The sequence below is a fragment of the Danio rerio genome, chromosome 20 (genome assembly GCF_049306965.1).
Source record: "Danio rerio strain Tuebingen ecotype United States chromosome 20, GRCz12tu, whole genome shotgun sequence".
Taxonomy (NCBI): Eukaryota; Metazoa; Chordata; class Actinopteri; order Cypriniformes; family Danionidae; genus Danio; species Danio rerio.
The window spans coordinates 37,566,549-37,582,500 of record NC_133195.1 but is presented as its reverse complement, the minus strand read 5'-3'; the positions used below and the strand labels follow the sequence as shown (position 1 = coordinate 37,582,500).

The 15,952-nt window shown below is 34.8% G+C and overlaps 1 protein-coding gene across 1 annotated transcript in view; it reads left to right on the top strand.

Annotated features, from left to right (window-relative positions):
• Positions 1 to 15,952, top strand: part of hmcn1 (hemicentin 1) — a 172,146-nt gene that overhangs the window by 20,043 nt on the left and 136,151 nt on the right. The window lies entirely within an intron of this gene.

Genomic DNA, 15,952 nt, shown 5'->3' with positions numbered 1-15,952 from the left:
ATCTATATGTAAATATAGCATATCTATCTATCTATCTATCTATCTATCTATCTATCTATCTATCTATCTATCTATCTATCTATCTATCTATCTATCTATCTATCTATCTATCTATCTATCTATCTATCTATCTCTGTCTATCGTTCTGTCCGTCCGACCGTCTATCTATCTATCTATCTATCTATCTATCTATCTATCTATCTATCTATCTATCTATCTATCTATCTATCTATCTATCTATCTATCTATCTATCTATCTATCTATCTATGTCTATCGTTCTGTCCGTCCGTCCGACCGTCTATCTACCTATCTATCTATCTATCTGTCTGTCTGTCTATCTGTCTGTCTGTCTGTCTGTCTGTCTGTCTGTCTGTCCGTCCGTCCGTCCGTCCGTCCGTCCGTCCGTCTGTCCATCCATTTTTCTGTCCATTTATCTTTCTGTCTGTCTGTCTATATACTGTATATGTCTATTAGTCACATATCCATTCCTCTGTCACCATCTGTTTGTCCATCAAAGTAAAATCAGTTAGGCCGTGTGGTGTTCTTGCCCTTAGGAGAGTCACATGGTGGAGCTCTTGAAGGCCACGTGCTGACTGCTGCTCACACTCCGAATACAAAAACAGCAACATAAAATTCACAGATGCATTAAAAGACACACACACGCCAAAAGCACACACACGCCATTTCTCCAAGGACATCTCCAAGGCCAGAAAGGAATGGTTCACTATTTAATTATTTAAAAACAACATTCACTGACGTTGTACAGTGTGATGCTTACTTTCTTTTATTGAATATATTGTCTTGGACTGCGCTATTGACTTCACTGCATATACTGTGTTGCCATGAATGGTGAGGTATACGTCTGGAAAAATAAAGCGCGGAGAGAAACTACCAACTGAGAGAGTTCATTCAGGGACACATGGGAAATAAAGAGGTTAGATTAATTGATGCCAGTTCTCTCTTTTGTCGAGATGTTCAACATTTAACTAGACCCGGTTACAGAGACCTGTTGTGCTATTTAACATTGAGCCAGCTCATAAGCTCAGCCTGCTGTTTGTGTTTTAGGTGTATAGTGCTGCCAGAGGACATCTGCACTAACTCTGCACACATTCACACAGCTGCCAGTACATCTTGAGACATTATGTAGCCTATTATATCTTGATTTATTATCTTGTTTTGGGTTCAGAAAACTGTGAGAAACTTAGAACATATACACACTTTTTTTCCTAAAGCCTACTATGAAAAAAATTCTCATATTATTCTGATTTGGATATTTCCAAATGATGAGATATACGTTTTTGTAAAAGCTGTGATATGTTCTTCTATAGTAGTGATAAAATTAGGCCTTTACAACTACAATGAAACCTTTCACATTGAAGCCATGAAAAGTTCTGTGTATTTGTTTTGGGACTTTAAAAGAAGTTATTCTGGGTCGAAAGACCTTCCGCATGACTTCCATTTACTTTGATAATGAATGGCCTCCATTTGATCAAAAAAAAGCAACAACTTTAATCAAACACATCACTCTGCGTACAGTGAGAACATGTGACTTTAATCCGCTCCCTTAAAGTTAATCAGAGAAGATTTTCATGCTCTGTATTGTAAATGATTACTGTGTGACCAAATGACTGTGTGACCAAATTACTACTGTGTGACCCAATGGCACTTGCTAGGAAGGAAAAGGTATCTCTTTCCCAGGTTGTTTGTTCCTTGTGCTCCATCCCTTGTTGTTGTGAATAGTGAGTCCTGTGGAAACAGGGTCATTGAGGGTTTTTCCCATATATGCAGCATTCCTGTTTGGCATTCCAGTCTGAGATTGGAGATTGTACTACAATGTTATGCAATTTATGCACTGATATGAACCTGAAGAAAGCTGTTGTTATGGGAAAACAAGATATATTAATCAGTTTACATCCCTTAAATGGAAAGTTCATCCAACAGTAACTTTTGCTATTAATTTACTCACCGTTAATATCATTATTTTTTCTTCATTAGAGCATTAAAACAGGAGCTACCAGAGTTCTATAAAAACTAGAATGACCATAGAGGTCATTCTTACCAGTTATATAAGACTGTCGCGTCTTAATACATTCAAAGCTATTGGGATTTTATAACTAAGATTTTAATGACTCTTGCCATATTTTATGAGGCCACTATCCTATCAATACAATCTTTTTGTAATATAGGCTATAATTGTGTACAGCTATATTGTGGCAACGAAGGCACACTTATTTAAAGGCATAGGCAAAAAGTAAAAATCAAACAAAAGGAATGCATGTGGTCAATTTGACCATATGGCCATTTAAGATTGGAATACTATAAGTCATGGTAATATATAGGGTATCCGCAGGCTTTAAAAATGTCTTGAATCTCCAAATTAAAATTTTAGGCCTTAAAAAGTCATTGAAACATTGTGTTGTAGGTCTTAAATCTTTTTTAACAGGTCTTAATTTTCCTTTGTTCATGTATAGCTACCCAATCTGGCCATTAACACGCATACAGTCACCAACAATCTATCTCAAAAACTTTACATTTTTATTTAAAAATAACATTTACTTTCTTTACAGTAATTTGTTTAAAAATTCTCCATTCGTTTACTACTGAAGATACTGACCTGACTTAGATTTTTATTATTAAATTATTATTATTGTAGACTGAAGTATTTGACAGCTATGTGTTGTTCAATTCTTGGTATGGTTTTAAGGTTTGTAAATGGATATATTTGAAAATTAATAAAACTGGAATGTTCGGAAAAAAAACTCCTTAGCGTTTAGCTCTCTATAATTCTAAAATGTAATTCATAATGGTCTTAAAAATGTATTTAAAATGTCTTAAATTTTACATGGTCAAAAATATAGTTATGGGTTTTGTTTTTAAAGAATACTCCACTTTTTATTTATTCATTCATTTTCTTTTTCGGCTTAGTCCCTTTATTAATCCAGGGTCACCATAGCGGAATGAACCGCCAACTTATCCAGCACGTTTTACGCAGCGGATGCCCTTTCAGCCGCAACCCATCTCTGGGAAACATCCACACACACACTCATTCACACTCATACACTACGGACAATTTAGCCTACCCAATTCACCTGTACCGCATTTCCTTTGACTGTGTGGGAAACCGGAGCACCCAAAGGAAACCCATGCGAACACAGGGAGAACATGCAAACTCCACTCAGAAACACCAACTGACCCAGCCGAGGCTCGAACCAGTGACCTTGTTGCTGTGAGGCAACAGCTCTACCTACTGCGCCACTGCGCCGCCTCCTTTTTATTCCTTTTTCACCACCTTTTTATTAAATTTTAAAAATCCTCTTTTACAACTCCCCTAAAGTTAAATCAAGGATGCTGTTGTTTACTTTCGTCCGGCACAACACCCAACCCCCCCACCCCGCTCTTCACTTGTCAGAGGGCTCGTGGTCCCCGAGTTAAACAGTTGAGTTTTGCCATTTTTGGCACTTTTGGCAGAGTACTTTTAACTTAGCTTAACATAAATCATAACATCAGATCTGACCATTAGCATCTCGCTCAAAAATGATAAATGGTTTTATATAATTTTCCAATTTAAAGCTTGACGCTTTTGTAGTGAAGTTATAAATTTTGTAGTGAACCATGGCTTGGTTACTTGGTTGGTAATTGAGTGTTACAGTAGAAGATTTTTAGTTGCAGTTAAACAGTTATAATATGAGCCTTTTTGAAATGGAGTGTTCCTTTAACAAAGTTATTGAATTACAAAGTTTAATTTTAAAGTGATTGCCTTAGTATTTAGATTTTTAACTGAAACTGCTCCTTGATGATTCATTAAATCCAAGTCAGCAGCAAAAACGAACAAAAATCATATACAGGCAAAATAAAATAAATACCTATTAAAGAGCCCCTTTTATGCATTAAAGGTCATATTTTGGTTTTGGGGTTCTGCCAACAACAGATATGCATGCAATGACAAAAATCCTTTCATTGTCTTAAAATATGCATTTATTAGTACCTAATTATCCCAACAACACGCATATGCTTTTTTCAGTGATTAATTTGTTCCGAAACCCCTGCTTCGCATAATCTGCGCTGATTGGTCCGATGACACAGTCTCATGGGATTGGTCAATTGGGTTCAGAGCGAGACCGCGGTTATGAAGTAGCACAAAGAATGTGAGAGCCCAATGCAGGAATACAGTAAAGCAGTGCAGTTCAACACCAACATATTCCTCTACTCTTAACGCTATCCCCAAGTAATAACAGCGGCACACATTCAGTATTAATCCACATTTTAATACTGATTTTAAAAATAGATTGTGCCGCGCATATATGAACAGTTAAAGATTGCTATAACAAAGGCAAATGGCAAAGGATTGCGAAACACATTTAAAGCGGTAAAGGTAGAAGCACGTGTCGCGTTTTCAACTTGGTTTTGGACGCAATATGTGAATAGCCCCATACAGATTTAACCTGAGAGATACAGTAAAAGCACTGCTTTCTAGAACATAAATGATTACAAGCCGCGTGGAGTGATTACAAGTTACAACACACTATTAAATACATATTTTGCAAACTACAGAAAAAGCCTTTTTAATTACACTTACATGCAGTTGCGGATTTAGGCATGGGGAATGTGGGCATCTTGCTAGGGGCGGCATGCTCCGCTACATATTTGGTGATGTTCTGTATCAACATCAATGCGTTCAGGCAAAAGATCCGAACCCAACACTATTCATTTATTCGTCTATGAGTCGACCCTTTCGTTATTTTAAACACTGTGCACTTTCAGATTAAATTCTCAGCTGGATGTTTTCATTCACTTAGTGCTCTGTTATACACTACATGAAAACTCATTTTCAAAAACCCAAAAATAGGGGCTCTTTAAATGTTTCATGTAGATCTTTATTTGCAATACTCTACATTAAATTGCTTTTAAAACGATACATTTATTCTAATACATTCCCAATCCAAGTACAGCTATACAACTGAGTAAATTGAAAAATGCAAATATTAATAATAATTTCATCTGACTCTTTTGCAATTCTACCAGTGAAATTTCTTCCATGCATTCTATTCTGCATTTTTCCCAATCCATTTTCAATCCAACTCTATGTACAGTCATGCATTTAATTCAACGGGAAAAGGCCAGAGCCAAGTGGACACAGCCAGTCTTTCCTCTTCCCTTCCCCCCCTCACATTGTAAATCAGCACATCGCTCTTCCTCGCATCACATCCAGGTTATGTAACTCTGTTTTCTAGTTACCCTGGAGACAGAAGCTGCCCCCCTGTTCACCTCAGTGCCAGCCATCCGCCGTCTCCTGTCTGAATGAAAGAGTAGACAGTTGGAATACATAAGGAGATTGATCTGTTTGCATGTGTTGCATGGTAAAGAAGGCATAAAGATCATACAGTGAGTTCGAGCACGAATGAGTTCTGTTTCAGATTTCAGTTGCAAGGGAGTTATTGTAAACAAAGCGTGCATATGATAACAACACGGCCTGTTTGAGGATGCTGTGGCCTTGCTAGATAAAGATTGTGGAATTTGTTTGCCAGATTATATCCCTTTATGACTGCTGTTTATTTGGGTGTATTATGGACCATGGGAATTTCATCAATCTTCCTCCAGCAGTTGCTAAACAAAAATATAAAAGCTCAACCAAACACACTGAATATATTTATTTATTTATTATTTACATAAAATGCAGAGTTAGTGACATAGAGTTTCAGTTTTCTGATCTCTGCTTTCTTAATTCACTCTAATGAGCTCATTTCATTACAGACATTTAGTGCCTCTTAAGGGTAATAAACTAACCATGATGTTTTATTCATCACAAACAGTTCATTATATATAACCGCAGCACTGTTTGCAATTCACAGCTGTTTACTGCTTGCTGTTAAAGCAATTTCCCAGACCTTTTTTCACCTTAAAAATTACACTTAAATTTTTCCTGCGGATTGATTAAATTAACTGAATTAAAAATAAATAGCTTAAAATAAAATATAAAATAAATAGCTAAAAATAAAATACAATATAAAAAATAGCTTATATATATAGCTTCATTCATTCATTCATTTTCTTGTCGGCTTAGTCCCTTTATTACAGTTTTTCTCAGTCGCTTTGGTGCAATTCTCACTACACTATTTACATTTGCACAACAGTTCATGCATTTCTCAAAACAATTAGTCATTTGTGCACATCCTAGTAGCAGTTTCTCATTCTTTTCAACAAATTGTGAATGCTTTTGGACAACTCTCTGCTATTCATAACATTATCATTTGCTTATGTCATTTCAGTCAAAATGAACTAAACTTGTGAATGCTGAATAGTCATTCTATATAAAACTAATAGTCCTCATTTTTATTACTTGAGTCATTACATACAAAAATGGTGAACTAGTTGTCAAAATCTGTCAAACTAATTTTATAAAACAAATTTAAATCTTTATTTTCCTGAAAATGTCTTTAAAATTGAACAATTTGATGAATGATATACAGACCTGTGTATGTTGTAGGCTCAGTTCCAATGTGTACTGCAATATTGTTTACAGTTGTGCACAGCTTCACCTAAAGGAAGTTTATGTTTGTTGTAAATAAGGGTGTGTTTATTCTTTTGCACAATGCTGTGAGTAAATTAGGATTGCAAAGAGCAAATGCAGTAAAAATGTGAAACATACATATTTAGTGTCTTGTACTCAGATAACTCACTCAATGCAGTGATGTCGAACTTTACTGTAGTTTTCAAATGGCTGTGCAAATAGTCTATAGTGCTGTCTTGAGCATTTTCAGGAAGTGTCACCAAAATCTCACTTTTTGTGCATCGAAAAAGTGTGAACTGTCACAATGAAAACATGACTAAGCCATTTGACTATCTTGTTCATAAACAATGATGTCAGGACTTTTCATTTTGACGATACTGACTCTTTGATTGACATGAATACTTGCTTTTGAGGAATGAGCTATCCATTTTGAGCAAGTGACGCGCTTTTGCAGGTTATCTCGCTAGGTTTTGCAGTTTGCACTAATTGTTTTGAGAAATGCATTAACTGTTGTGCAAATGTAAATAATGTAATGAGAAATGCACCAATGCGACTGAGAAAAACTGTGATTCGAGCGTCGCCACAGCGGAATGAACCGCCAACTTATCCAGCAAGTTTTTATGCAGCGGATGCCCTTCCAGCCGCAACCCATCTTTGGCAAAAAAAATATATATATCTTAAAATAAAATATAAAATAAATAGCTAAAATAAAATATAAAAATGTAAATATTAAAAAAAGTAGCTAAAATAAAATACAAAATAAAATATAAAATAAAGAACAAAAAAATAAAATATAATATAAAAAAATAAATAGATCAAATAAAATATAAAAATATAAAATAAAAAAATAATGTAATAATTAAAATTAACTTAAAGCATTAGAGTTGAGTTACACAAAAATATAATTCATTCATAACTCAGAACTCATTTGGAGTTCTGCTTAATATAATCAGTTGATGAGTTACCAAGTTACCTTTCATTAAGTCAAAGTTACTTTTTAAAAAGATCTGAGTTAAATCAACTTATTTCATTTAGTGATTTTCACTGTTAGGTTTTTGGTATGTGTGTAAATTGTGTAAAAATGCTGGGTTCTGCACAATCAATTTGTGTTGGGACAACCTGAAGGAATTAAATTAAATGGATTGAACAAAAACATTTAAGTTGCCCCAACGAAATCTCCAGAATTGTGTTGTTACAGCTCATTTTAAATAAGTAGTTTGAACAAGAAACTAAAAATATTTTTTTTGAGTGTAGGTGGGTGCCACATGGCTCCCTCTGCTGCTTGTGACATCCAGACAGTATTGGCTGCTTCATTATCCAGTGGCCTGTACACTTTGTGCCCCTCTTTCAGTGCCAAACAAAGCATTGTGGGGTGCGTCATTACTGGCCTGAAAAATGTGCAGACGGCACAAAAAGGAAAGCCTAGAAAAAACAGCACAGAGAGGTTTTATCTCGCCATTGGTGTCCACTCACATGGCAGCCACATAACATTCCCATATAGGCTTCATTAGGGGGCCACATGCACTAATCTTATTTTCCATGTTCTTTTGTTTGTATTTGTGTGTGTATCTGTTTTGCTACTAATGTATGTACTAGTTTGCAGTTTTTTCTTTTTTTTTTTTTTTTACAAAGTTAAAGGTTAAATGTTTTTAAAATAAAAGTGAAATTACAACTTTTTTACACTCATAATTCATTCATTAATTTTCCTTTGACTTAGTCCCTTATTTACTAGGAGTTACTACAGTTGAATGAACTGCCAACTATTCATTATACACTATCCACTATTTTGTTTTACACAGTGGATGCCCTTCCAGCAACAACCCAGTACTGGGAAACACCCATACACTCTCGCATTCACAGACACAAAAACTGATAGCTCCACTTGATCTGTAACAAATGGATGTCTGCCATTACCGGCTTTTAAAAGCTGTTATGGACAGAGATCTTTCTTGTATGTAAGCCTGGAATGAGATCCCACAACATCTAAAAACAATATACAAACAAAACACTGAGACTTCTTTAAAAAATCCCATGCTTATCATCTGACGGTCAACTATCGCTGTGGCCACTCAGATAGTTGCTTGTTTCTCTTTATTTTGTATGTTTGGTGATTGTACTGTTCTCATGTGTTGATAAATGAGACACTAAAGGTGTCTGTATGTTTTTACAGTTTTAAAGTCAGAATTATTAACCCCCCTGAATTATTAGCCCCCTTGTTTATTTTTTTTCCTAATTTCTGTTTAACAGAGAGATTTTTTTCAACACATTTCTAAACATAATATTTTTAATAACAATTTCTTATAACTGGTTTATTTTCTCTTTGCTATGATGACAGTACATAATATCAGATATTTATCAAAACACTTCTATACAGCTTAAAGTGACATTTAAAGGCTTAACTAGGTTAATTCAATTCAATTCAATTCAGCTTTATTTATATAGCGCTTTTACAATGTAGATTGTGTCAAAGCAGCTTCACATAAATGGTCATAGTAACTGGAACAGTGTGGTTCAGGTTTTAGTGTTTAAGTTCAGTTCAGTTCAGTTTAGCTCAGTTCAGTGTGATTTAATCATTACTGAGAGTTCAAACACTGAAGAGCAAATTCATCGATGCGTAGCTCTACCAATCCTGAACCATGCAAGGCAGTGGCGACAGCGGAGAGGGAAAAAAAACTTCACCTGATGGGAGTGAAGAAAAAAAACCTTGAGAGAACCAGACTCAGTTGGGCACGACCATTTTAATTTCTCCGCTGGCCAAAAGTCTTGTGCAGAGCTTCATTCGCCGTGGTTTAGGCAGGAAGATGGCCTCAGCGAAGACTCGTCTGTCCCTGGAGCGTCGCTGGAATCAGACTCATGTTCTCCACTCCCCACGACCATCAGCGCAGCAGCAGCTCAGGATATGGCCTGGTCCCGGATATGGAATCCTTGGGATCATCACATCGCTGGTCTTGGATCCAATCAGTGACTCCGCATAATCTGAGGACCTCGGGATGAGTATCCCCAGGTGAAAATAGAGAATAAAGAGAATAATTAGCGTAGCTGCTGTTCATCGTGTATATAAGCAAGATGCAGAAGCCTGTGTGGAACCCGCTAGGTGAAGCATTGAGTGTATGCTTTACTAAACAGATAGGTCTTTAATCTAGTTTTGAACTGAGAGAGTGTGTCTGAGCCTCGGACGTTATCAGGAAGGCTATTCCAGAGTGTAGGAGCCATGAAAGAGAAGACTCGACCTCCTTTACTTGATTTTGCTATTCTAGGTACTACCAGAAGCCCTGAATTTTGAGATCTTAAAGAGCGAGTTGGTTTGTAGCGAGACAGAAGATTGGTTAGATAAACAGGAGCTAGATTATTTAGAGCTTTATAGGTGAGAAGTAATGTTTTAAATTCAGTACGAAACGTAACAGGCAGCCAGTGTAAGGAGGATAAAATTGGGGTGATATGATCATATTTTCTAGACCTGGTAAGAACTCTGGCTGCTGCATTTTGTACTAATTGAAGTTTGTTAATAGAGGATGCTGGGCAGCCAGCAAATAGAGCATTAATCAGGTTAACTAGGCAGGTTAGGGTAATTAGGCAAGTTATTGTATAACAATAGTTTGTTCTGTAGACGATAGAAAAAAATATATAGCTAAAAGGGCTAATAATGATCTTAAAATGGCTTTTAAAAAATTAAAAACTGCTTTTATTCTAGCCGAAATAAAACAAATAAGACTTTCTCCAGAAGAAAAAAATTGTATCAGATATACTGTGAAAATTTCCTTGCTCTATTAAACATCATTTAGGAAATATTTAAAAATGAGAAGAAAATTTTAAAGGGGGGCTAATAATTCTGATTTTAACTGTTTGTTCTGCAGAGCAGGAACCTGCTGAAAAACAGCATTCATGCTGAGCCTGGCCTGATTATCTTTTAATCTTTTCCTGTTTAAAAAGTATAAATAAATAAATAATACACTGCGGCCAATTTATATTTAGTTTATCCATACACTAATAATAAAGCTTTTTGGGGGTATATCTGCACACAATATTACTCATGCTAAGAAAAAAAGGCTTCTTGTAAGATGTTTTCAGTGGAATGTTTTACCAAAACTACCAAAATTGTTTTTCTATTGCATTACTTTGAAAATCTGACTTTTAAAATGTTATTTTTTTACGCTTAAAATAAATTAGTTTTATATATACAGTACAATGAAGGCAAAAAGTGATGGCTTTTTACAGTTTTTCTCAGTGACTTTGATGCATTTCTCACAACACTATTTACATTTGCACAACAGATAATCCATTTCTCAAAACAATTAGTCATTTGTGCACATCATAGTAGCAGTTTCTCATTCCGTCCAGCAAATTACAAATGCTTTTGGACATTCATCAACTGCTTTCATACAACTCTGCTGTTTTATAACATTATCATCTGCTTATGTCATATGCCATATAAAACTAGTCCTCATTTCATTACTTGAGTCATTACATACAAAAATGTTGAACTAGTTGTCAAAACCTGCCAAGCTATATTTATAAACAATTTTTAAAAAATCCTGTTAATTTTTTTTAAATTGAACAATTTCATGAATGATTTACAGACCTATGTATGTTTTAGGTTCAGTTCCAGTATGTACTGCAATATTGTTTACAGTTGTGCACAGCTCTACCCAAAGGGAGTTTATGTTTGTTGTAAATAAGGGTGTGTTTATTCTTTTGCACAATGCTGTGAATAAATTAGAATTACAAAGAGCAAATGCAGTAAACATGTGAAACATACATATTTAGTGTCTTGTACTCAGATACCTCACTAAATGCAGTGATGTCTATTTTTACTGTAGTTTTTAAATGGCTGTGCAAATAGTATACAGTGCTGTCTTGAGCATTTTCAGGACGTGTCACCAAAATCTAGCTTTTTTGCATCGGAAATAATGTACAGAGTAAACTATCATGATGAAAACATGACAAAGCCATTTGACTATCTTGTTCATAAACAATGGTGTCAGGACTTTTCATCTTGATGACACTCACACTGTCATTGACATGAATACTTGCTTTTGAGGAATGAGCTATCGATTTTGAGCAAGTGACGCGCTTTTGCAGGTTATTAACAAGGTTTTGCAGTTTGTACAAATTGTTTTGAGAAATGCATTAACTGTTGTGCAAATTTAAATGCACCACAGCGACTGATAAAGACTGTCAAATGTAATATTTTCCACATTTATTCAAACATACTGATGTTATGTTGAGGTCAGTTTGTAAGCCTATAGGTGCTAGAGTGAAAAACATTTGTATTGTACATACTAAGCATTTTAATTGTTTAATTTGTGCAAACGCAAGGCAACATGTTTGCAAATATTGTGCAAATGCACCCTGCACAGGGAATTGTTGTACAGGTGAGCACTTAGGTGAACTTTTTTAGTGTGCTTTACATATTTATGTCTGTGTTTATATGTGTGCTTTTGTGTAGGAGCAGTGGACTGGACAGATTGGTAGTAGTGGGACACAAAGAGGGTCTCTGTGGGGATTAGGTGTAGTATAATCCTAGAGATTAGACCTATTGAGTTACAGAGCTGAGGGGCATTCTCTACTGTTCAGTTTGTGTTTGGATGTGGGGACGGATGAGACAAGGTGTCCCGTGTCCTGTTTTTAGGACGAAAAACATATGCTAATGTTAAAAAAAAACAAAAAAAACTTGATCCTATTGTGGATGTCTGTCAGATGGGTGGCGACAGTTTTTAGTGTACTATAAATACAGCTAACTGAAGTGTAACTAAGTGGGAAATGAAAACACTAGAAATCACAACATGGTTTAAGTTGTTTATTTGAAATTACTAAATAAATGACCAGTCTACATTTTTATTGAGTGAAAATGTATAGGTTGTCATACATAAGATAGATGGATAAATGAACAGAGTGACAGATTTGAAGATTAGACAATATGAAGGTCCATATCAAATGCATTTAATGAAAGGTTTCGTAAATGTACCATTGTTAATTTCATGGCTCTGTCGTAAAAAAACAAAAACATTGTTTGTGTTAATCTTTTTTTTTTTTAATTGAAGGAACACAATCTTATAAGCCACCGCAAGGATGCAGACAGAAATGTAAACCTCATGGTGAGAAATTTGTAAGCAAGTTTAAAGTTTATATAATGTTTACAATTTGCCTTTTTATTTAGAAATATGTTATGTTATTTTATGTTCAATCCTAGCAGAATTTACAGAAAAGGATCAGTATACTGAAAAAGTCTATATTAAGATATATTTCATTTTCAGGATAGGAGATAACTTATATTATGATATGAGATTTTTGTCATATAAGCAGGCAGGCCAATGATTACAATTACAGTTATTCTCAGTGGCTTTGGTGCATTTCTCAAAACACTATTTACATTTGCACAACAGGTCATGCATTTCTCAAAATATATAGCCATTTGTGCACATCCTAGTAGCAGTTTCTCATTCCTTCCAACAAATTGCAATTGCTTTTGGACATTCATCAACTGCTTTCATACAACTCTCTGCTATTTATAACATTATCATTTGCTTATATCGTGTCAGTCAAAATTAGCTAAACTTGTGAATGCTGAATAGTCATTCTATATAAAATTAATAGTCCTCATTTCATTACTTTAGTCATTAAATAGAAAAATGTTGAACTTGTGGTCAAAATCTGTCAAACAAATTTTAAAAACAATTTAAAGAATGTTTTCCTGTTAATGTCTTCTAAATTGAACAATTTCATGAATGATTTGCAGCCATATGTATGTTGTAAGTTCAGTTCCGATATGTACTGCAACATTGTTTACAGTTGTGCACAGCTTCACCCAAAGGGAGTTTATGTTTGTTGTAAATAAGGGTGTATTTATTCTTTTGCACAATGCTGTGAATAAATTAGAATACCAAAGAGCAAATGCAGTAAACATGTGTAACATACATATTCAGTGTCTTGTACTTGGATACCTCACTAAATGCAGTGATGTCTAACTTTATTGTAGTTTGTACTAATTGTTTTGAGAAATGCATTAACGAGTGTGCAAATGTAAATAGTGTTGTGAAAAATGCACCAAAGCCACTGAGAAAAACTGTAATACAGTTTGTCATGGGTTTAGTAAGGTGCTATGGTAGGTTGCATAAGATTGGAATAATTGTTGCAGAAGAAAAACTCTCAGACAGTTTTGAGAGTTTGGCTGAAAACTATATCTTTTGGTTGTTTGCAGTTCCCATTTGGCAGTTATGGTTTGCACAATATTGCATTTCTGGTTCCTCCCAGTGAAAAAAATGCATTTATTGTGGTTGGCACCTCACTGCTAAAATTCCAAACTAGTTAGTTATACAGTTGGTTTAAGGTTCACATTTAGTCCACATCAACTTTTTTTTTTTTTTATCTTTTTTTTTTTTTTGTACCTAAACGGTAAATGTTAAGATAGTTATGTATAACTGGTACTATTTTTGTTTTTGTATTGTTATATGTTTGACCTCTGGCATCAGCCAGCATAGACAACCTGCTGGTTTTGAGCCCTAATTCAAACCTGCAACCAGCCGATCAGTGGGCATATCCAACATAAACATCCTGCCTCGTTTCCATACCATTAGCTCAAGCCAGGGAAGACTTAAGATCAACACACCTGAGTCAACATGGAAAAAGAGGACAATTCGAGAGAGAGAGGGAGAAGGAGAGAGAGAGAGAGAGAGAGAGAGAGACCGTTGATTATAACTCAGAACAGTGTGTAACAGTGAAATCTTTAGAATTGAAGTATCTGACTGTTAGAATTTTGTATTTTACTAATTTATAGTATTTTACTAATTTAAAGTATACTATAATTTGTGACTGATGGTTGTCTTTATTCGGATTTTCTTTGTTATATTAATTAGTAAGTGGTGCTACATGTTTTTTGTTTTTTGCTACATGTTTTTTTTTTTTTTTTTTTCTAAAAAATATTTTAAAATTGTCTTTGTAAATAAATAATTATTTTAATCATGGAATATATGTTGCTCTTTATTCAAAGTGTGCTCCTTTTTTCTTTTTTACTGCTTCATACTATTTAACTGTATGCAATGTGATATGGCGCGCTCTAGTGGACAACATCTTTTTTTCTTTTCTTTTTCAAGGTTGAGGTTTCGATCAGTCTTGGCTAAATTATTTATTCAAAGTCAGAAGGAAATCCTCTGGTAGTGGTGATCCGTTCAGAAACATCTTTTACCCTCTTTCCTTTCATCAGTTTCAAAATTAACAGGAGTTTCAAAGAAGACCATGGAACGAATTAACAAAATATTCTGATCCTGTGTTTAAAGCAACAGCTTTCAAGGTTTATTATATTCACTCATCATGTGTGTGTGTGTGTGTGTGTGTGTGTGTGTGTGTGTGTGTGTGTCAACAAGTGTGAAGTCAGAATTATTAGCCCCCCTTTGAATTTTCTTTTAAAACATTTCCTAAATAATTTTTAACAGAGCAAGGAAATTTTCACAGTATGTCTGGTATTGTTTTTTTCTTCTAGGTAAAGTCTTCGAATAAAAGCTAGAATAAAAGCAGTTTTAAATTTTTTAAAAGCCATTTTAAGGTCATTGCGTCATTTTAAGGTCAATTATTAGCACCTTTAAGCTATATATTTTTTTCAATAGTCTACAGAACAAACCATTGCTATACAATAACTTACCTAATTACCCTAATCTGCCTACCCTAATTAACCTAGTTAAGCATTTAAATGTCACGTTAAGATGAATACTACTGTCTTAAAAAATATGCTATCTAGTAGAATACTATTTACTGTCATCATGGCAAGGATAAAATAAATCAGTTATTAGAGATGAGTTATTAAAACTATTATGTTTAGAAATGTGTTGAAAAAATAAATGTATGCATCGACAGATGTGGGTGAATTAGTGACATTTCTATTCTCTTGCATCTTTTTCCAAAAAATACTATTACCATCTCATTAACCAAAGTGGCATTTATTTGTTGTGGATTGATATGCAGCCAGCTTAAAACTGATAACCAGGATATGTTCATTGATTCTTCTACCATACGTCGCTTTCCCCTTGGCTGCTGTTTTGCTCCTGTTGTCTTTTCCTCTTTTTTAACTGCTCCATTAGGCCTACTCACAAAAATCTGCTTACCCCTATCCTTTCGAAGTTTTGTGGACTACAAGCAAACTTTCCACTTTGTCAAACGTTTTACATGAAAACTTACCACCAACAATAGGGTAACTTCACATTTCACAGTTACCCTTGCAGCTTTTCCCTTCATTGTCTTCTGGCAGTGGTTGCAACTCATCGCAGTATCTGCAGCCTGCCATTAGGTGGTAGCAAGTGAACAAAAACGCAGACAACCAAGTTCTGCATTAAAATGTGTCACTACATTGCTTGCATATTACATAGAATTGAATACATGTACATTGTATATTAAGACAGTTTTTTGAACTTGTCGAGACATTTTCGTTCATCTAAATGTAAGAATGCCAAATG